Source organism: Lissotriton vulgaris, chromosome 5 (genome assembly GCF_964263255.1).
Source record: "Lissotriton vulgaris chromosome 5, aLisVul1.2, whole genome shotgun sequence".
NCBI classification, from domain to species: Eukaryota; Metazoa; Chordata; class Amphibia; order Caudata; family Salamandridae; genus Lissotriton; species Lissotriton vulgaris.
The window spans coordinates 1,028,038,674-1,028,056,169 of record NC_141693.1 but is presented as its reverse complement, the minus strand read 5'-3'; positions in this window follow the sequence as shown (position 1 = coordinate 1,028,056,169).

Genomic DNA, 17,496 nt, shown 5'->3' with positions numbered 1-17,496 from the left:
TACCAACGACCAGACGTCAGGCGCTCCACCATTGCAGAGCTTCCATGAGATATTTGGAAATATATATCCGTTTCTTGCATCTGCTGAACTATCCGACAAACAGCCAAAAGAAAACTCACGCTGCCAGCATAACAGACTTACCACATTGACAGGCAGTTTAGATAAGAACTCCGTCCTTCAGCCAGCCTTTGATCACGGAGACAGCAATCAGCCGTAGATCTAATATCGTACACCGCTCTTTATTCTTCCAGCCGGAAGCACGAAGATGCTTTTTAACTTATTTTAACACCACATAGAGAGACTTCAAACTATGCGACGGGCGCCGCATCTATTCATCACGGATTTAAGAATAGATTCGAAGCTGCTCTAATTTGAAGGTATCCCACGCTATAATCCAGAGATTACAGAGAAGCGCTGGAAATAGACGTGTAGACAAGAGCAGAGAACAGCCCCTGAGGAAGGAACTACGTTCCGAAATGCATTGGGCCAGACACTAAATATGGTTCAGTAGCCACAACATGTGTATAGAAGAATTTAAGGAGAAAACTTGTATAGAGTATATGGATGATTTTTGAGATTAATGAAAATACCACTTTGAGTGTCATATGATTATGAATATGCATTTATATTAGCTATATAACTATGTTTTTGGTTAAAAATAAGGAAAAATAAGTAAATACAAGAACAAAACTGAATTTATGGCATGATGAGTATTATTTCAAATTAACTAAATGTTAAGAATTGTGAACATTGTGTTCATTAGGAACAGTGCACACTAGAGCAGGTTTTCCTGTTCCAGGTCTGAGTAGATTTATACATGTGGAGCCAACACATGTTTTTAGTGTAGCACCCTTGTCTAATTAGGTTGAAAGTAAGTGAAAGTTTAAACGAAGAGTGCGCCTCTAACCCCTTTGTGGGTAACTTTGGTATATGGAGCTGATTTGAACCTAGAGAAACCTTTGGTAGATTCTTGGTAAAAACTAAACCTATGCTACACAATACTTACTTCTTCCCTTGTACTTGACTTAGGTTAGGTACATTGGGGTAGACGTATTTTAGAAGCACCAGTTGAGTATTTTAGTCAATGTTATTTATGTATTTTTATATGGCTTAGAAACCATACAATGCTCTTACATTTCATATTAGTGTTTACACTGTATGCATTATACTTTGCAGTCTTCATAACGATTGTAGCAGTTCACCTCTCTTGCATGAGAAAGAAGACTGTTCAATAAACCCTTTTTATTGAAAACGCCCATCTCACTATTTCTCTGCAACTCTGTAGAACCGAAGCATGCACGATTGACTGAGTGAAATACTTATCTATTGTTTCCGCGACTCTGAGAGATATATTCTTATTCTTGGGAAACAAAGTTGTCATGTTTATGCGGTTGTCATATGGCCGGGATGCCCGCCACCCCCTCCCAACACCAATTCCCCAAGGGGAGGAGACAGACACTGGTTTGAGCTTTTGGAAGGCGGGGGGGAGTTACCCCCCCGGCCGTATTTATTAAAATATGAAACAAAATTTAAAACATTAAATAAAGAAGATGGCGATCTGAACGGACGTGCGGTCGCTCGGCTCCGCCGGCTCTCGAGTCCCGCACCTACATCCTGATCACTATCCTGCGGATCCTTTTTGCCTACAAGGTGCGGGAAAAGGTGCCGAGTCCGACGGTGTCCCTCCGGCCTCTCCGCCCGCCCGGAGTCGGAAGTTACGGGACGGAGCGCCCTTGCCCGGGTCCCTGCCCGCTCCACAGCGCCTGCCGGACCAGCGCCTGCCGGACCTCGCGTGCCCCGAGGTGACCGTCCTGATGCGGCGACTGTGACACAACGCGGGGGTGCTTCCACCTGCCTGCTGCTTGGCCGATGCTTGCTTTCTCCACCCGTCCGAGACTACGCGGAGCTGTACCGGGACGGCTAAGGAGGGGCTTCCCTGGGGTTCCTTTGTTCATGGCCGCCATGATGCTGGTCGGCTCTTCTCGTCAACGTGCCTGTCGCCGGTGAGCTCCTCACAGTTCTGCCTATCTCCTTCACGGCCGACTGCTCCCTAATTAAACGACGGACGGGAGTGGATACAGTATGCTACAGGGACGACAGCTGCTTAACGATCGGGTCCCGTGGCCCCCTTGTCTTACTTCCCCCCCCAGCTCTCCGTGCACTGAAGTAAAGATGGCGGCGCCTGCTCTTCGGTGCTGTGAGGACGACTGTGTGCTTTCCTTTTGGGATGACGAGCACGCCTTCGTGCAGGGGGCTGGGGTTGATTTCTCCCCCGGGAGTGTGGAGCTACCGGACCTGCAGCCGGAATGGACCTACAAGGATGTAATGAAGGTCCTGGGTGAGATACGAGCGGAGATGTTCTGCACTTATAAAGTATTGAGTGAGACACTTGATGCATGTGCTTATGATGTATGCCAAGCGCAGGGGGCTTACCCCCGACAAGATCTGGTGTTGTCTTTGTCACAGTCTGCCAGCCCACCGCCGCCTCCGAGTGCTACTGTTGCGGTTCAGGAAACTACTGCTGAGGCTTGTGGAGATTTGTTGCCACCCGTCGAGAATGCCGCTGCAACATTGTCTCCCCTTTGTTCCCTGGCTGGCTGTCTACCTCGTGCTACAGTCCCACTGCTTTGTTCACTGCTAGCCTGCCCTCCTGCCTTGTCTTCTGCTCCGTCCTTGCTGGTTTTGACTTCCCCATCTCGTGACTTTTGCCGCTTGGTTGCCTCGGACGAGTGTGTCATCAGGGGAGAACTACCTAAGGAAGGCAGGCGATGCCTGTTCAGCGACTGTGCACTTCCCCCATCCTCGGAGCGGCCATGTTTCTTTGTTGACTCAGACTGCATCGGATTGCCGCGCAGGGTAGATGTGAGTCTAACTCCCAGGTCGGGCCAGGGCTAGGTGGTCCCCTTGCTGCACTGATATACTGGCGGGTGGGGACCGCGAGGGACCCGACTCTTACATTTGACTTTGTGTATTGATTGTTGACTCTCCCTAATGGTCAGACCTTTGGTGCAGCTATCCGTTATTGTTATTGGGGCAGAGAATGCTTAGTGAGCCGGTGGTGTCCGAGCGTGTGTGATGTGGCCCTCCTCCCCGCCGTTCTTTAGTGGGAGTTCTGGGACAGATTTCTTTCCTTGCTCCCCATAGCACTGGTGCATATTTTTCTTTGTTTCTTCCCTCTTTCTTTCTCTCTACTTCTCTTTTCTTCCTAAATTTCGGGTTTTTTGGGGCGACAGACACTCTGCTGGGGGGGGGGGGCAGGCCGTAGCCTCTGCATGTGTGTAGGGTGGGGGGTTATATTTAGTTCTTGTTAGTTTCTATGGTGCCTATGTATGATCTCTTTTATGATTTCTTCTTTTTTCTTCCGTTCTGGGTCTGTGATAGGGGTTTAGTTAGGAGTGGGTAGCGCTGGGGGTGGTACGTACATGCGAACTGCTTCTCCTGTTGATATGTGAAGTACTGCCAGGTTGACGGGGTGGGTTTCACTACGGTTGTTTCGTCTTGTTGCTGCCTGCCCATGTTGTGATGTTAATGTGCGGACTCAGTTCTCCTTGACTCTATTCTTCACTGATTTATCTTTAGACTGAAAAAATTTGAAAACTTAAACCTCAATGCTCCTTTTCCCTAGCGACATGATTCCGTTTAGTGTAACTGCTGCTGATTGTTGCTATATTGCCTGATGTCGCTGGGGAACCGTATTGCTTGCTCCTGTGCTTCACAGTTTCGTGGCCGGCCTGGTGGTTGTAGGCCCGTATTTGTTTCAATTTTCATGCACAATAAAGGTTTTAAAAAAAAAATTAAAAAAAAAATAAAACATTAAATAAAAACGTTTCATAAATTATGTACAATTTTACTTTCGTTACATTTTGATGAAGACATGTTCTTTGGCTAACCTTAACAGCTCTCTAATACAAAGGTTTCCTAGCCGAGTCTAGCATCCTGAAAATGTATACATTTCTAAATTAAAATTGTACATCCTAGCATTAAGGGCCAACGGCAAGGTCTTAACCGGTGTCAGATCCCTACTACCAAACTCCCGCCCTCACGGTGTGAGTGGCGCATGCGCAGAGGACTTTACCCTCGTTGCCAACTGTAACTTCCCTTGTCGTGGGGGCCCCCTCTCACTCGACGCCATCTTAAAGGTCGTCCGAGTCCCCGTGTGAGGTATCTGTAAGAAGGACAGCGTGGACTCCCCCCTTCCCCACACTCTCTTCCGCCGTCGCGGATATCCGGCCCCCGGGAAATTCGTAGGAGGGGCATCTAGCTGCCTCCCCCCCTGGGAGGGGCTTATGGCCGTCTCCCCCTAGGCGACCCATCCGTAGTGGGTGCCGCCTACCCGTGGGAGGGGCCAATGGCCGCCTCCCCCCGGGCGCTCCCATCCATTCTGGGTGGCGCCCCCCCTAGGGACCTTGAAATTACTGCTCACCGATCATGACCTTACCGCCCGACCAAAAAATAAATACAACAGTTGTTTTACCTACTAAGGGAAGAAAATTCACCTAACGTGAAACAGCTTGATGATTCATCAACTTTTCATTTCTACAAAGGGAAAAAGGTCCTAAAGCACAAGACAATTACATTACTTGATACATTCCTTTACTTTTCTCCAAAGGAAGAAAGGCCTATACACATTTATTTAATGCTGAAACAACTTGACTGCATCTCTTTAATACAATCTGATATCATCAACAAATCACTTTATTCAAAAACATTGCAATAGGGGCTGGTGGGTGGGTCAAAATTGCCGCTTGTTCCGTCGAGGGCTCACGAGCAACGAGTGGTGCAGCCTTCAGAGCACTGGAACAAGAGGACACTTCTTTGGATTCCCGCTCTTTTATCCGTCTGCGGGAGGGCGAGGACCCTCCTCAGGTACGCCCACGGGGCGCGGTCTTTCGGGTGGGTGTCTAGGACAACCCCTTCTGGGCGGGAAGGGCGCGCTCCGGCTACGCCGCTTTGGGCATACCAGCCGAACCACGCCCCCCGCCCAAAATGGTTTCCCGGGAGGATCGGGGCACCCATCCAGTCGTTCGGGGGGACCGAGTGGTCTTCCCTTTCCATATGGCCAGGATGCCCGCCACCCCCTCCCAACACCAATTCCCCAAGGGGAGGAGACAGACACTGGTTTGAGCTTTTGGAAGGCGGGGGGAGTTACCCCCCCGGCCGTATTTATTAAAATATGAAACAAAATTTAAAACATTAAATAAAAACGTTTCATAAATTATGTACAATTTTACTTTCGTTACATTTTGATGAAGACATGTTCTTTGGCTAACCTTAACAGCTCTCTAATACAAAGGTTTCCTAGCCGAGTCTAGCATCCTGAAAATGTATAAATTTCTAAATTAAAATTGTACATCCTAGCATTAAGGGCCAACGGCAAGGTCTTAACCGGTGTCAGATCCCTACTACCAAACTCCCGCCCTCACGGTGTGAGTGGCGCATGCGCAGAGGACTTTACCCTCGTTGCCAACTGTAACTTCCCTTGTCGTGGGGGCCTCCTCTCACTCGACGCCATCTTAAAGGTCGTCCGAGTCCCCGTGTGAGGTATCTGTAAGAAGGACAGCGTGGACTCCCCCCCTTCCCCACACTCTCTTCTGCCGTCGCGGATATCCGGCCCCCGGGAAATTCGTAGGAGGGGCATCTAGCCGCCTCCCCCCCTGGGAGGGGCTTATGGCCGTCTCCCCCTAGGCGACCCATCCGTAGTGGGTGCCGCCTACCCGTGGGAGGGGCCAATGGCCGCCTCCCCCCGGGCGCTCCCATCCATTCTGGGTGGCGCCCCCCCTAGGGACCTTGAAATTACTGCTCACCGATCATGACCTTACCGCCACAGGCCGGATAGTTGACCGATTATCCGGCCCCCCCACACCTCCTAAAGGTCATGCCTCCTCAAACCCCTTAGCCATGCTATGAAGTCTCCTATTAGTAACTCATTCCCCGCCCTGGACAGGTGAACCCCATCATTCAGATAATAGTGATCACCCCGAATACACCCATGGGGAATGCTATGCAGATGTGCGGAGCGAAACAGTTTCCCTATTTTATTGTTCACCCTCTTAACCGAGTGGTTCAACGCTGACACAGAGAAACCCCCCCGCCAAACTTTCCTGGGAATCATGTGGGACCAGGCAATTGTACACCCCGGGAGCCTCTTAGCCAACCAGCTGACTGCTGACAAAATGTGTTCCATCAACACTCGTCTTCCCAGTCCTACCAAGTCATTGCCCCCCAAGTGTACTATGATTATAGATGTGTGGACGTGGGGGTGTGGCGGTCCGGAATATCAAGCGCGGAGGCCGTATGTAGTGGGCAATGTTTGTTTTATTTTTATGCCACTTGAGTAACAGAGTATGCAATAGTCTGGTAAAAGTAACACAAAACAGCTCCTCGGGTAGAAGGATGAGCCTGGTCCGGGACACGTGCAGAGTTGGTTCTTCCGGGGTTCCGGTCTGGGTTGTCCTCGGAGGTTCCGGGAGGGAAAACAAAGAAACAGAAAAAAGGAGCCGTTAGTCCTGCCGGACTTCGTAGGTGGAACCTTATACCAACACCCGGGTATCCGTGAAGGGGAGAAAACGACAGTGAGGAGGGGACGGTAGGGTCGGGGTAGGAACGGGACACAAGACGGGTATCGAGATATAGTAGGTGCGCCAAGTGGTAGGACGTGAGGGGGATGGAGAGGGTCCATCTACAAAGTGGTAAGGTGCTTTACAATATATACACAGTGCTACGGGTGACGGCGTGATCCTAAGGATAGGTCTATACACAAGGGAGTTATTTACACTGCACCTAATGTGCTACAAGGGTGATTCCGATTCACTCACCCGCTCCGCCGCAACTCTCCGAGTTGAGTTGCGGCCGCTCCCCAGCAACCTCCTGTGGACACCACCAATCTTCGGACCACTCTTCCTCCTCTTCGGTCGCCTTCTCCTTCGCCGCTCCGGTCGGGGTCTCCTGCCACAAGCTCAATCCGACGCCTGACTGCTTCCTGGTTCCGGCTTTTCCAGTGTCCGGGTCTCTCAAGGGGGAGGTACTTCCGGGGTCAGGAGGGTGTGTTTCCGGGCGTCCGCCGTTCCGGATTGGTTCCTGGAACAGAGGACAGAGGGTTGGACGTTTGGTGGGCCGGGTTGTTGCTATGGACGCCCTGGATGTGGCTTCCGTGTTATTCGAGGGGCTGAAGTGACGTGGACCAAGGACGGCATGGGAGGGCACCGCATCACATCCCCTTCCCCTAGCTGTCCTTCCTGTACGGGTTTGGGTCATGGGGTATCGGGAGAGGTAATCGGCGTTGCCTTGTTCTGTTCCTTTTCGGTGTATTGTCCGAAACCTGTAAGGTTGCAGGGCTAGGAACCAGCGGAGGACCCGGTCGTTATGTCCTTTATTCCGGGCCATCCACTCCAGAGGGGCATGGTCAGTGTAGATGATAAACTCCCTCCCTTCTAGGTAATACCTTAGGCACTCAACAGCCCATTTAATGGCTAGTGCTTCCTTCTCTATGACTGCATAGCTGGTTTCTCGGGGATACAGTTTGCGGCTCAGGTACAATATATGGTTCTCGTTCCCGTTTCTGTCTTTCTGTGAAAGAACCGCTCCTAGTCCCTGTTCCGAGGCGTCTGTCTGTAGGAGGAAGGGCCGTGAATAATCCAGACTTACCAACACGGGTTTGGATGTTAAGGCAGTCTTGAGTCGAGAGAAGGCTAGTTGTAGAATGGGAGTGGGATTCTTTAAGATGGCTTCTGTTTTGGCCGATTTTTTTAACAAGTCAGTGAGGGGAGCTGCAGTTTGGGAGAAGTTGGGAATAAACCTGCGGTAATAGCCTAGCAGGCCTAGGAATGCCCGGAGGTCTTTTCGGGACTGGGGAAATGGGATGGACTGAATGGCCTCGACTTTCTTTTCCTGTGGACGAATCATTCCTTCGCCTAAGAGGTAACCAAGGTATTTCACCGATTGGGCTGCCAGAGTGGTTTTTGCGGGATTTATGGTGAATTCGAATGCGCCTAATGATGTGACGACTTTGCATAGATGATCCAGGTGTTCCCCCCAGCTGTTACTATAGATAACGATATCATCGAGGTAGGCCCCGGCATACTCGGAATGGGGTCTTCACACATGGTTCATAGCCCTTTGGAAGGTGGCTGGTGCACCGTGTAGCCCAAACGGCAACACCGTGAACTGGAATAAGCCATCCGGGGTGGAAAAGGCAGTTTTCTTTCGGTCCTGTTCTCTTAATGGGATCTGCCAGTAACCTTTGCAGAGGTCTAAGGTGGATATATATCTGGCTTTCCCTATACTCTCGACCATTTCATCGACACGCGGAAGGGGGTATGTGCCGAAGGATGATATTTTGTTGACCTCACGAAAATCAATGCAAAATCTGACGGACCCGTCAGGTTTAGGCACTAATACTATGGGGGAGTTCCACTCACTGACGGAAGGCTCAATAATTCCCATATCCAGCATCTGTTCGGTTTCCTGCCTTATTACATTCCTACGGGCTTCGGGGACCCTGTAGGGTCGTAGCCGTACTATCTTTCCTGGTTCTGTCTGTATGACGTGTTCTGTAATTGTCGTGTGACCTGGTGAGGAGGAAAATACCCTCTGTAAGGGCTGTAGCGCCTCCCGTAGGCTCTGTCTCTGCACCCTGGTCATCTCAGGATCAAAACATGGTTCAAACGAGAGAGAGGGTTGTAGGCCAGTGGTGGCTAAGACGGGTCGGGGCCCTTCCCATTTTTTTAGATGATTGATATGATATACCTGTGTAGTTCCCCGAGTGGGGTCTAACTCCAGCTCATATGTGACAGGGGTTACTAGGCGAAGGATCATATAGGGTCCTTGCCACTGTCCCAGCAATTTATGGTCAGATGTCGGCCTCATCAGGAGGACTAGGTCCCCAGCGCTAAAAGCACGGGGTTTGGTACCCTTATCATATTGCCGTTTCTGGGTGGCTTGGGCGTCTTCCATATTCTGTCGGACTATGTCGCGTATTTGCGAGAGATGGGTTTTGAGGTTTTCAACGTATTCTGGCAGGGGTCGGGTTCTGTCGGGTTCGGCCTCCCACGCTTCTTGGGCCATGTCCAGAAGGGTGTGGGGTGGTCGGCCATAAAGTAATTCGTAGGGGGAATATCCTGTGCTGCTTTGGGTTTTGCAGCGTATGGCAAACAAGGCCAACGGCAACATGTCCTCCCACCTCCTTGCTTCTAAGGCCAACATTTTCTTTAGTGTCATCTTGAGGGTAGCATTGTATCTCTCTACCAGCCCATCTGTCTGTGGGTGGTAGGAGGAGGTGCGAATCTGCTTTATCCCTAGGCCTGAGCACACTTGTTTCATTAAGGCAGAAACGAATGGGGTGCCCTGATCCGTAAGGATCTCCCTGGGAAACCCTACTCTAGAGAATATGGATATGAGAGCTTTCGCTATGGTCTGTGTCGTGGGTTGGCGTAAGGGCACAGCTTCAGGGAAGCGGGTGGCGTAGTCCACAAGGACCAGTGCGTACCGACAGCCACTGCGGGAGGGGAGTAAGGGGCCTATTATGTCCATCCCTACCCGGCTGAAGGGGATGTCAATGAGTGGCAGAGGTTGTAAGGGAGCCCTGGGAGGACGGTATCTGCTGTTCCTCTGACACACAGGGCATTCTCTACAGTATTGTTTGACCTGTTGATGTACTCCTGGCCAGTAGAACTTCTCCAGGATGGATAAGCTGTTTTTTTCATCACTGAAGTGACCCCCTAGGAGATGGCTGTGTGCAAGGAAGAGTACCTTATCCCTGAAGGGTCCGGGGATCAGTAATTGGGACGGTTGGCTAGGGCCCCCTTTTCTATATAGTAGTCCATTCTTTTTGAAAAAATAGGGACCTACTTGAAGTGGATCTTCCTGATCCAAGGCCTTTCCCCAGGCCTCTTGCAGGACAGGATCTTCTTGTTGCGATGCCCTGAATTCCCTGTCCGTTTGCCAAGGATGGTCATCAGGGACCACGGGGTAGGCGGTGACGTGGTTTCGTTTCTCTTTTCTTTTCTGATTGCGGGTCTTCCGTGTTCTGAGTATTTCTTCAGCGACAGGCTGCTCCCTGGAAAAAGGTGCTTCTCCCCACCATTGGTTCAGAGAGTCAGTAGTGTCTTGCAACAGTTTAGGGAGGCCTGCATAGTCGCTCCCTAATATCACTTGCTCAGGAAGACCAGGTATTAGTCCCACTGTGAGATCAGTTCCGGGATCAGCCGGATGTCGTACGCGTATCTGGGTGGTTGGATATCTCTTGGTGTCCCCGTGTACACATTGGATGGCCACCATGCCAGTGGGTGGTCCCGGTGGGGCTGGCATGTCCTGGGGACGTAGAACACTCTGGCGACAGCCCGTGTCAGCCAAAGCAAGGACTGGATGTCCGTCCACATATACCGGACAACGGAATGGAGGGGGCGTCTTTCCAGGTGTTGCACAAACATAGTTCTGTACCAGGCCTACCTCCATGGGCTCGTCCTTCTGTGGACAGACATGTGCTATGTGGCCATATCCCCCGCAGTTGTAACACTGTGGACCCGGGTTGGGAGGTCTATACAAGAGGGGAGCAGGCAGTAGGGGAGGAGGATCCGCTTTCCGGGGAAGGGGAGGTCGGTGGGGCCGGACAGTGTTGATATGCGATCTGTGGGGGTGTTCATCCCTGCCTCTTGGTGTTTCTTGTGCTCGACTATATGCACTCGCGATCTCCACCGCGGTGTCCAGGGTGAGGTGGGCATGTTGCCGTACCCATTGTTGGGTGGCCGGATGTAGGGAGGCCAGGAATTGTTCCAAATAGACTTTAGCAAGGATATCCTCTTTTGTGGAGGTATCCGGGCGTAGCCAGCGATTAGCGAGGTCCTTAATGCAGAAGGACAGGGCCCTGGGGGTTTCCTGTGGCTCTTCCTTGGCTTGGCGTAGTTTCACCCTGTAGGTCTCATCGTCTATGCCCAGTCTCTCTAGTATACATTTTTTTATATCGGCGTATGGCGTGTTGCCTTGTATATTGGCTTGCTGATAAGCGGCTTGGAGGTCTCCGGTCAGTAGTGGCCCTAAATATTGTCCCCATCGGTCTGCTGGCCATGAGGCGGCCTGAGCTAGCCTTTCAAAGTTTGTAAAAAAGTAGTCCGGATCGTCCCCCGGAACATGCTTTTGTAGTACCACTGATGGCAGGGAGGTTATGGGTCGTTGTTGCTGTTGTCCGATGACATCCGTCAGTTTACCCATGGCCTGGTCATGGGCGTCTCCCTGGCCCTTGAGAACATCGTGTAGTTGTCCCCTATCTTCCTCGGCTGTTTTCAGGAAGCGCTCCATCAACTTTCCCAACATCTCCTGGGACTCTGCCATTTTCTGTACGACGGCCTCCATGCTTCCGGATCCCACTTCTGACACCAGATGTGGACGTGGGGGTGTGGCGGTCCGGAATATCAAGCGCGGAGGCCGTATGTAGTGGGCAATGTTTGTTTTATTTTTATGCCACTTGAGTAACAGAGTATGCAATAGTCTGGTAAAAGTAACACAAAACAGCTCCTCGGGTAGAAGGATGAGCCTGGTCCGGGACACATGCAGAGTTGGTTCTTCCGGGGTTCCGGTCTGGGTTGTCCTCGGAGGTTCCGGGAGGGAAAACAAAGAAACAGAAAAAAGGAGCCGTTAGTCCTGCCGGACTTCGTAGGTCGGAACCTTATACCAACACCCGGGTATCCGTGAAGGGGAGAAAACGACAGTGAGGAAGGGACGGTAGGGTCGGGGTAGGAACAGGACACAAGACGGGTATCGAGATATAGTAGGTGCACCAAGTGGTAGGACGTGAGGGGGACGGAGAGGGTCTATCTACAAAGTGGTAAGGTGCTTTACAATATATACACAGTGCTATGGGTGATGGTGTGATCCTAAGGATAGGTCTATACACAAGGGAGTTATTTACACTGCACCTAATGTGCTACAAGGGTGATTCCGATTCACTCACCCGCTCCGCCGCAACTCTCCGAGTTGAGTTGCGGCCGCTCCCCAGCAACCTCCTGTGGACACCACCAATCTTCGGACCACTCTTCCTCCTCTTCGGTCGCCTTCTCATTCGCCGCTCCGGTCGGGGTCTCCTGCCACAAGCTCAATCCGACGCCTGACTGCTTCCTGGTTCCGGCTTTTCCAGTGTCCGGGTCTCTCAAGGGGGAGGTACTTCCGGGGTCAGGAGGGTGTGTTTCCGGGCGTCCGCCGTTCCGGATTGGTTCCTGGAACAGAGGACAGAGGGTTGGACATTTGGTGGGTCGGGTTGTTGCTATGGACGCCCTGGATGTGGCTTCCGTGTTATTCGAGGGGCTGAAGTGACGCGGACCAAGGACGGCATGGGAGGGCACCGCATCAAAAGATGGCGGTGACCTTTTCCGCCCTAAAAGACCCTCCATAAACGATTGAAACTGGTCAAAACAGAGGCCTCCCTTCCCATGGAAGGTCACTCTGAACCCGTATTCCCCAGATGCGTGAGTCACGTCACCTGCCATGAATACTTCTCCGGCACGCCTCACGTATGAGTGGCCCACAACCCATACCACTTGCTCTCCAGTCGGTGATCCTCGACCGCTGGTCCTCCAGTGATGGGTTGATCCCAGATTCCGCCCCGCGTCACAGGCTCGCGAAACTGTAATTCAAGCAAAAGACAACAAGCGTGAGTGCATTACATCAGTCTTTTCCAACATGTGCAGCCGCACATACCTTTCGAAACAGTTCGAGGACCAACGGCCTAGCTGTTTTACCTCTTCTGCACCCAGACCCCGAGCCGTAGCCTCAGTAGCGGCCCCTATTCTGAAGGAGTGGGTCCCAAAATCGCACGGGTCCATGCCCTCCTCGGCGATTGTGAGTGCGAGCACCCTCTGAAACTGAAATCTCGTCAGAGGGGTGCCATCTTTGTGCCTAAGAAGGCTCCCTCCCCATGTCGCCGGCCTCTGTGCCAAGTATTCCTCTAAACACTTTATCGGACACGTGGGGCATCCTCGAGCGCGCTGCACAACCACACTATCCCCCACAGCATCTTGGTCTGTCTTGGACCTAGCTATCGAGATTAGCATCGAATCACCCCGTATTTGCACGTGATCCCTGCAAAGGCCTCCCTCCATATCTTTCTTGTTCCTCGCCACGAGTTCGCTTACCCGCATGGCCCCATGAAATGCCAAGGCGAAAGCTGCCCGGAACAGAACTGCTTCAAAAGGGGAGGAGCATGTCTCATCCAGCTTTGCTAAAAGCCGAGACAATCTCTCTAAACCAATTGGGTGCCTCGTATCACGTTTGCGACCCTGCAGGCGTTGCCAACCGCGAAGCGCCTTTCTGACTAAAAAGGAGCCCGTTGGATCCCTTATACCGTGGAGCTGTGCCATGAATGATATGGCCGCCCTATGCCTGTTGGCAGTTGCGGCTGATCTGCCTTCTCTGTGCAGTGCTACTAGGAACCCCAGGAAGGAGTCCTCCTGCCCCCAGCTATGTCTCCCTGCCGGGCCTAAAAAGGCGCAGTAAGAACGAAACGCTCCCTCATAAGCCTTCCTCGTCCTGGGCGCTAAGCTGGCTGCCACGAGGTCTTGCAATCCGGGGCACCGATCCGCCATAGTGCTTCGGGGAATGGTGCCGCCACAAGGTCCGCTGTGGGTAGATAGCCCCTGAAAGCCTGCATGTGTGAACGAGAGAGTGCATCAGCTGCATTATTCAGTACACCCGGCACATGTTTCGCCCTGAACTGTACATTCAATCTCATGCAAAGTAACACAATCTCTTTCAACAGTCTCAAGATCCACTTGCAGTGGGCCGCTTGCTGTTTGATGCACTCAACCACAGACATATTGTCCGACCAAAACACTACCGATCGGTCCCTGAAATTGTCTGGCCATGCCAACAGAGCCACCCAAATGGGGAACAGCTCCAAGAACCCAATGTTACCTGTTAGGCCACAGGTGTGCCACCACGTCGGCCATACTTGTGCCGACCATCGGTTACCAAAGATGGCGCCAAATCCCACGCTCCCGGCTGAATCGGTCCACAAACCCAGTTCATCCGACGAAGCTGGAGGTTTGTTCCACACTACTCGACCGTTGAAGTCTGCCAGGAATGCCAACCAAATGCGCATATCCTGGCGAACCTCTGCCGACAGTCTCGTGCGGTGGTGTCCCTCCTTGAGGCCGACCATAGCTTGTGCAATAGAGCGGGAGAATGGGCGAGCCATCGGTATTACTCTCAAGGCAAAGTTAAGCTGACCCACTGTTTGTTGTAACTGGTGCAGGGTCACTTTCTCTTTGCCCAGGCACTGGGTTAAGGATGCCCTGAACTTGGCCACCTTCTCCATTGGCAAACGGAAGCAGCCTTCCACCGAGTCGAGCTCAATTCCCAGAAACTTGAGTGAAGTAGATGGCCCCACCGTCTTACCTGGTGCCTATGGGACGCCAAACTCCTGCATTAGAATGCAGAAATCCTGCAGTGCCTGTGCACAGTTCGCATTGCCTGCCGGCCCCAAGAATAGGAAGTCATCTAAATAATGCATCACTTCTCTATGTCCTGTAGCCCTAGTGAAAGCCCATTCTAAAAAACAGCAGAACATCTCAAAGTAAGCACAAGAAATTGAGCAACCCTTGGGCATGCATTTATCCATGTAATATTGTCCTTGGAACGTAAATCCTAGCAATCACTGGTCCCGTGGGTGTACCGGGAGCAGCCTGAATGCCGATTCGATGTCCGATTTCGCCATCAGAGCCCCAGGGCCCAAGCGATTCAGCAGGGTCACGGCATTGTCAAACGATGCATATCGGACTGAACAGATATCCGGATAAATGGCTTCATTCACTGAAGTGCCCTTCGGGGCCGACAGGTTGTGAATGAGTGTATACTCCCCTGGGTCTTTCTTCGGGACCACTCCCAGCGGTGAACACACGAAATCCGCCACCGGCGGGCAAGGGAAGGGTCCCGCTACCCGCCCCAGGCCGACTTCTTTGGTAATTTTCCTGGCTACCACTGCAGGGTTGTGTTGGACGGATAGCTGATTTTTACAAAAGGGGGTCCCCTGAAAATTCCCCGCCGGGATGTTGAAGCCAAATAGGAAACCATTCCCCAACACCCCGGCAGATATATGATCAGGGTATTTGTTCAACCAGGGAGTCAAAGCCATGATGTCAACGGGTGAAGGGGATTGTTTACCCAGCATCACCTCACTCTTGCTTGGACCCCCCCTTTCCTCCTGTACCACTGTTCTTGGATCTACAGCTATTCTCCGGGTGTGAGGAGTTCCCACAGCCCGCACAAGCATGCCGGAACCTACACGTTCCCTGGGGTCTGTTACGGTTTCCTCTGTTGAAGCCCCAACAGACCCCGCGCTTGCCCCCGTTCCCACCAGTCCTGGGCTGTGACTCCCCACCGGCGCTTGCTCGAAAGGGCTGCGCTGGCTTTTGCTGAACTGTCCCAAGCCCGCTCCCGCCCGGCGAGGACGTACCTGCCGATCCAGGCAAGAGCTGCTTGTGCCATGATACCGTGTCGAGGCAGTCCCATGTTAAAGTTCCATCAAACTCTTTAGACTTTCGGAATTGCATGTCATATCCTTTCCACTCATTCCCCCCGTACATGGTATAAAAATCCATGATCCTATTCTGGTAACAGGATAGCTCAGTCAACACTTCAGGCTTACGCTCTCCCATTACTGCAGAAAATATCGAGAAAGCCTTCACCCAGTTCGCTACGGTCTCGTCGACCCTAAATTCTGCCATCTTGGCCCGCCACACGCTGGGGTGCCATAGATCTTTCTGGGTCTTTGCGTATTCCATCTTGCGATGGTCGGTCAATAAAGAAAACATGTTCACATACTTGTCCCCCCATATCATTTCCTTAGTGGCCGCTGGGATGTGCTGGGCCACCCTCTCACGCCGCGAAGGCACTGAACTTTCCCCCACCATTGGCAATGGATTCTTACCAGGTTCAACCGCCGTGTCTGTTGTCTTTTCCCAGCCAACCGTGGTTGTTCCTGGCGTTACCTGTGGGGAAATAGAAGGAACATTCGCCGTCCCGGCTTCTCTCGATTGCCGCAACTGCTCAATTATCAATCTTGCCTCCTCGGCCAGATCCCCCGCTGCCACTGCCCCCCCTGCTTTCTTTTTGAGCCAGGGCAATACTGCCGCTAACTGAAGAGCCAATTCTGGGGGCATCTGATCATCACTAACAGGGGTAATTACAACCGGGATTGGTAAACCCATATCTGGACTTGGTACCGGGCTGTCCGCCGGCGTGATGGGGGCGGATGGGGGTACCTCAGGAACCGGATCCTCCCCGGAAGCCGCCCTCCTCTTAATACGCTTCCCCCTACCCTCAGGGACAACTCCCGGCAAGGCCGGGCCTATTACCTTCTTAGGGCGGCCTGAGGGGTTGCATTGTGCTGCCAACTGCTTTATAATTTCGGCCAAACCTCGACCGATCGAATCAACTTTACCGATCTTCCGGTCCATGATTGCCATTCGGTTCGACAGGGTGCGCAGTGCCTTCTCCAGCTCGGAGCTCTTTCCCGTTTTTTGCCGGCCATAGCTTCGTTTACTTCGCTCAAGTCGATCAACGAGGTCCCAGATCCTTCGAACTCTCGATAACTGAAAGAGAAAAACAAGATTACAAGTTCTCAAAATTGCCGCTTGTACCTTCGAGGGCTCACGAGCAACGAGTGGTGCAGCCTTCAGAGCACTGGAACAAGAGGACGCTTCTTTGGATTCCCGCTCTTTTATCCGTCTGCGGGAGGGCGGGGACCCTCCTCAGGTACGCCCACGGGGCGCGGTCTTCCGGGTGGGTGTCTAGGACAACCCCTTCTGGGCGGGAAGGGCGCGCTCCGGCTACGCCGCTTTGGGCATACCAGCCGAACCACGCCCCCGCCCAAAATGGTTTCCCGGGAGGATCGGGGCACCCATCCATACGTTCGGGGGGACCGAATGGTCTTCCCTTTCCAGAAACTAATCCCTTCTTGTGTATTCGAGAAAGTTTCTAGTGACCTCTCGGTTACTTGGCACACACACAATTAAGTTTAGTATATTCGATAGAGTCCTAGTTGATTTCAGTCTACGTCAAATCTATAGGATATATTATTCCAATGCGCAGAGCCTATTGGGAATATACAGCCTGATTCATCAAGCTGAATTGCGCTGGCAAAGGGCCAGATTCTGAGAATCTGGCCCTTTGCGAGTGCGATTTTTGCATTTGGGATTCATCATCCCAAATGCAAAAATCGCTATTACCGAAATCGCATATTTGCGAGGAATTGGATTTAAGGAATCTCTAATAGAGATTCCTTAAATGCAATTCATCAACCAATTAGAAATTGCGAAATCGCAATATTTGGTCGCAATTTGCCACCAAGTCTGACTTGATGGTAAATTGCGAAAAAAGAGTAAAAAGCACTTTAGTGCATTTTTTTCTTTTGCATGTTACACACACACATGTCCTTTGGACATGTGTGTGCGCAACACCTGTTCAAATGTGTATTTAAGGGGTGCTACAGGGTGTCCTTTGGACACCCCT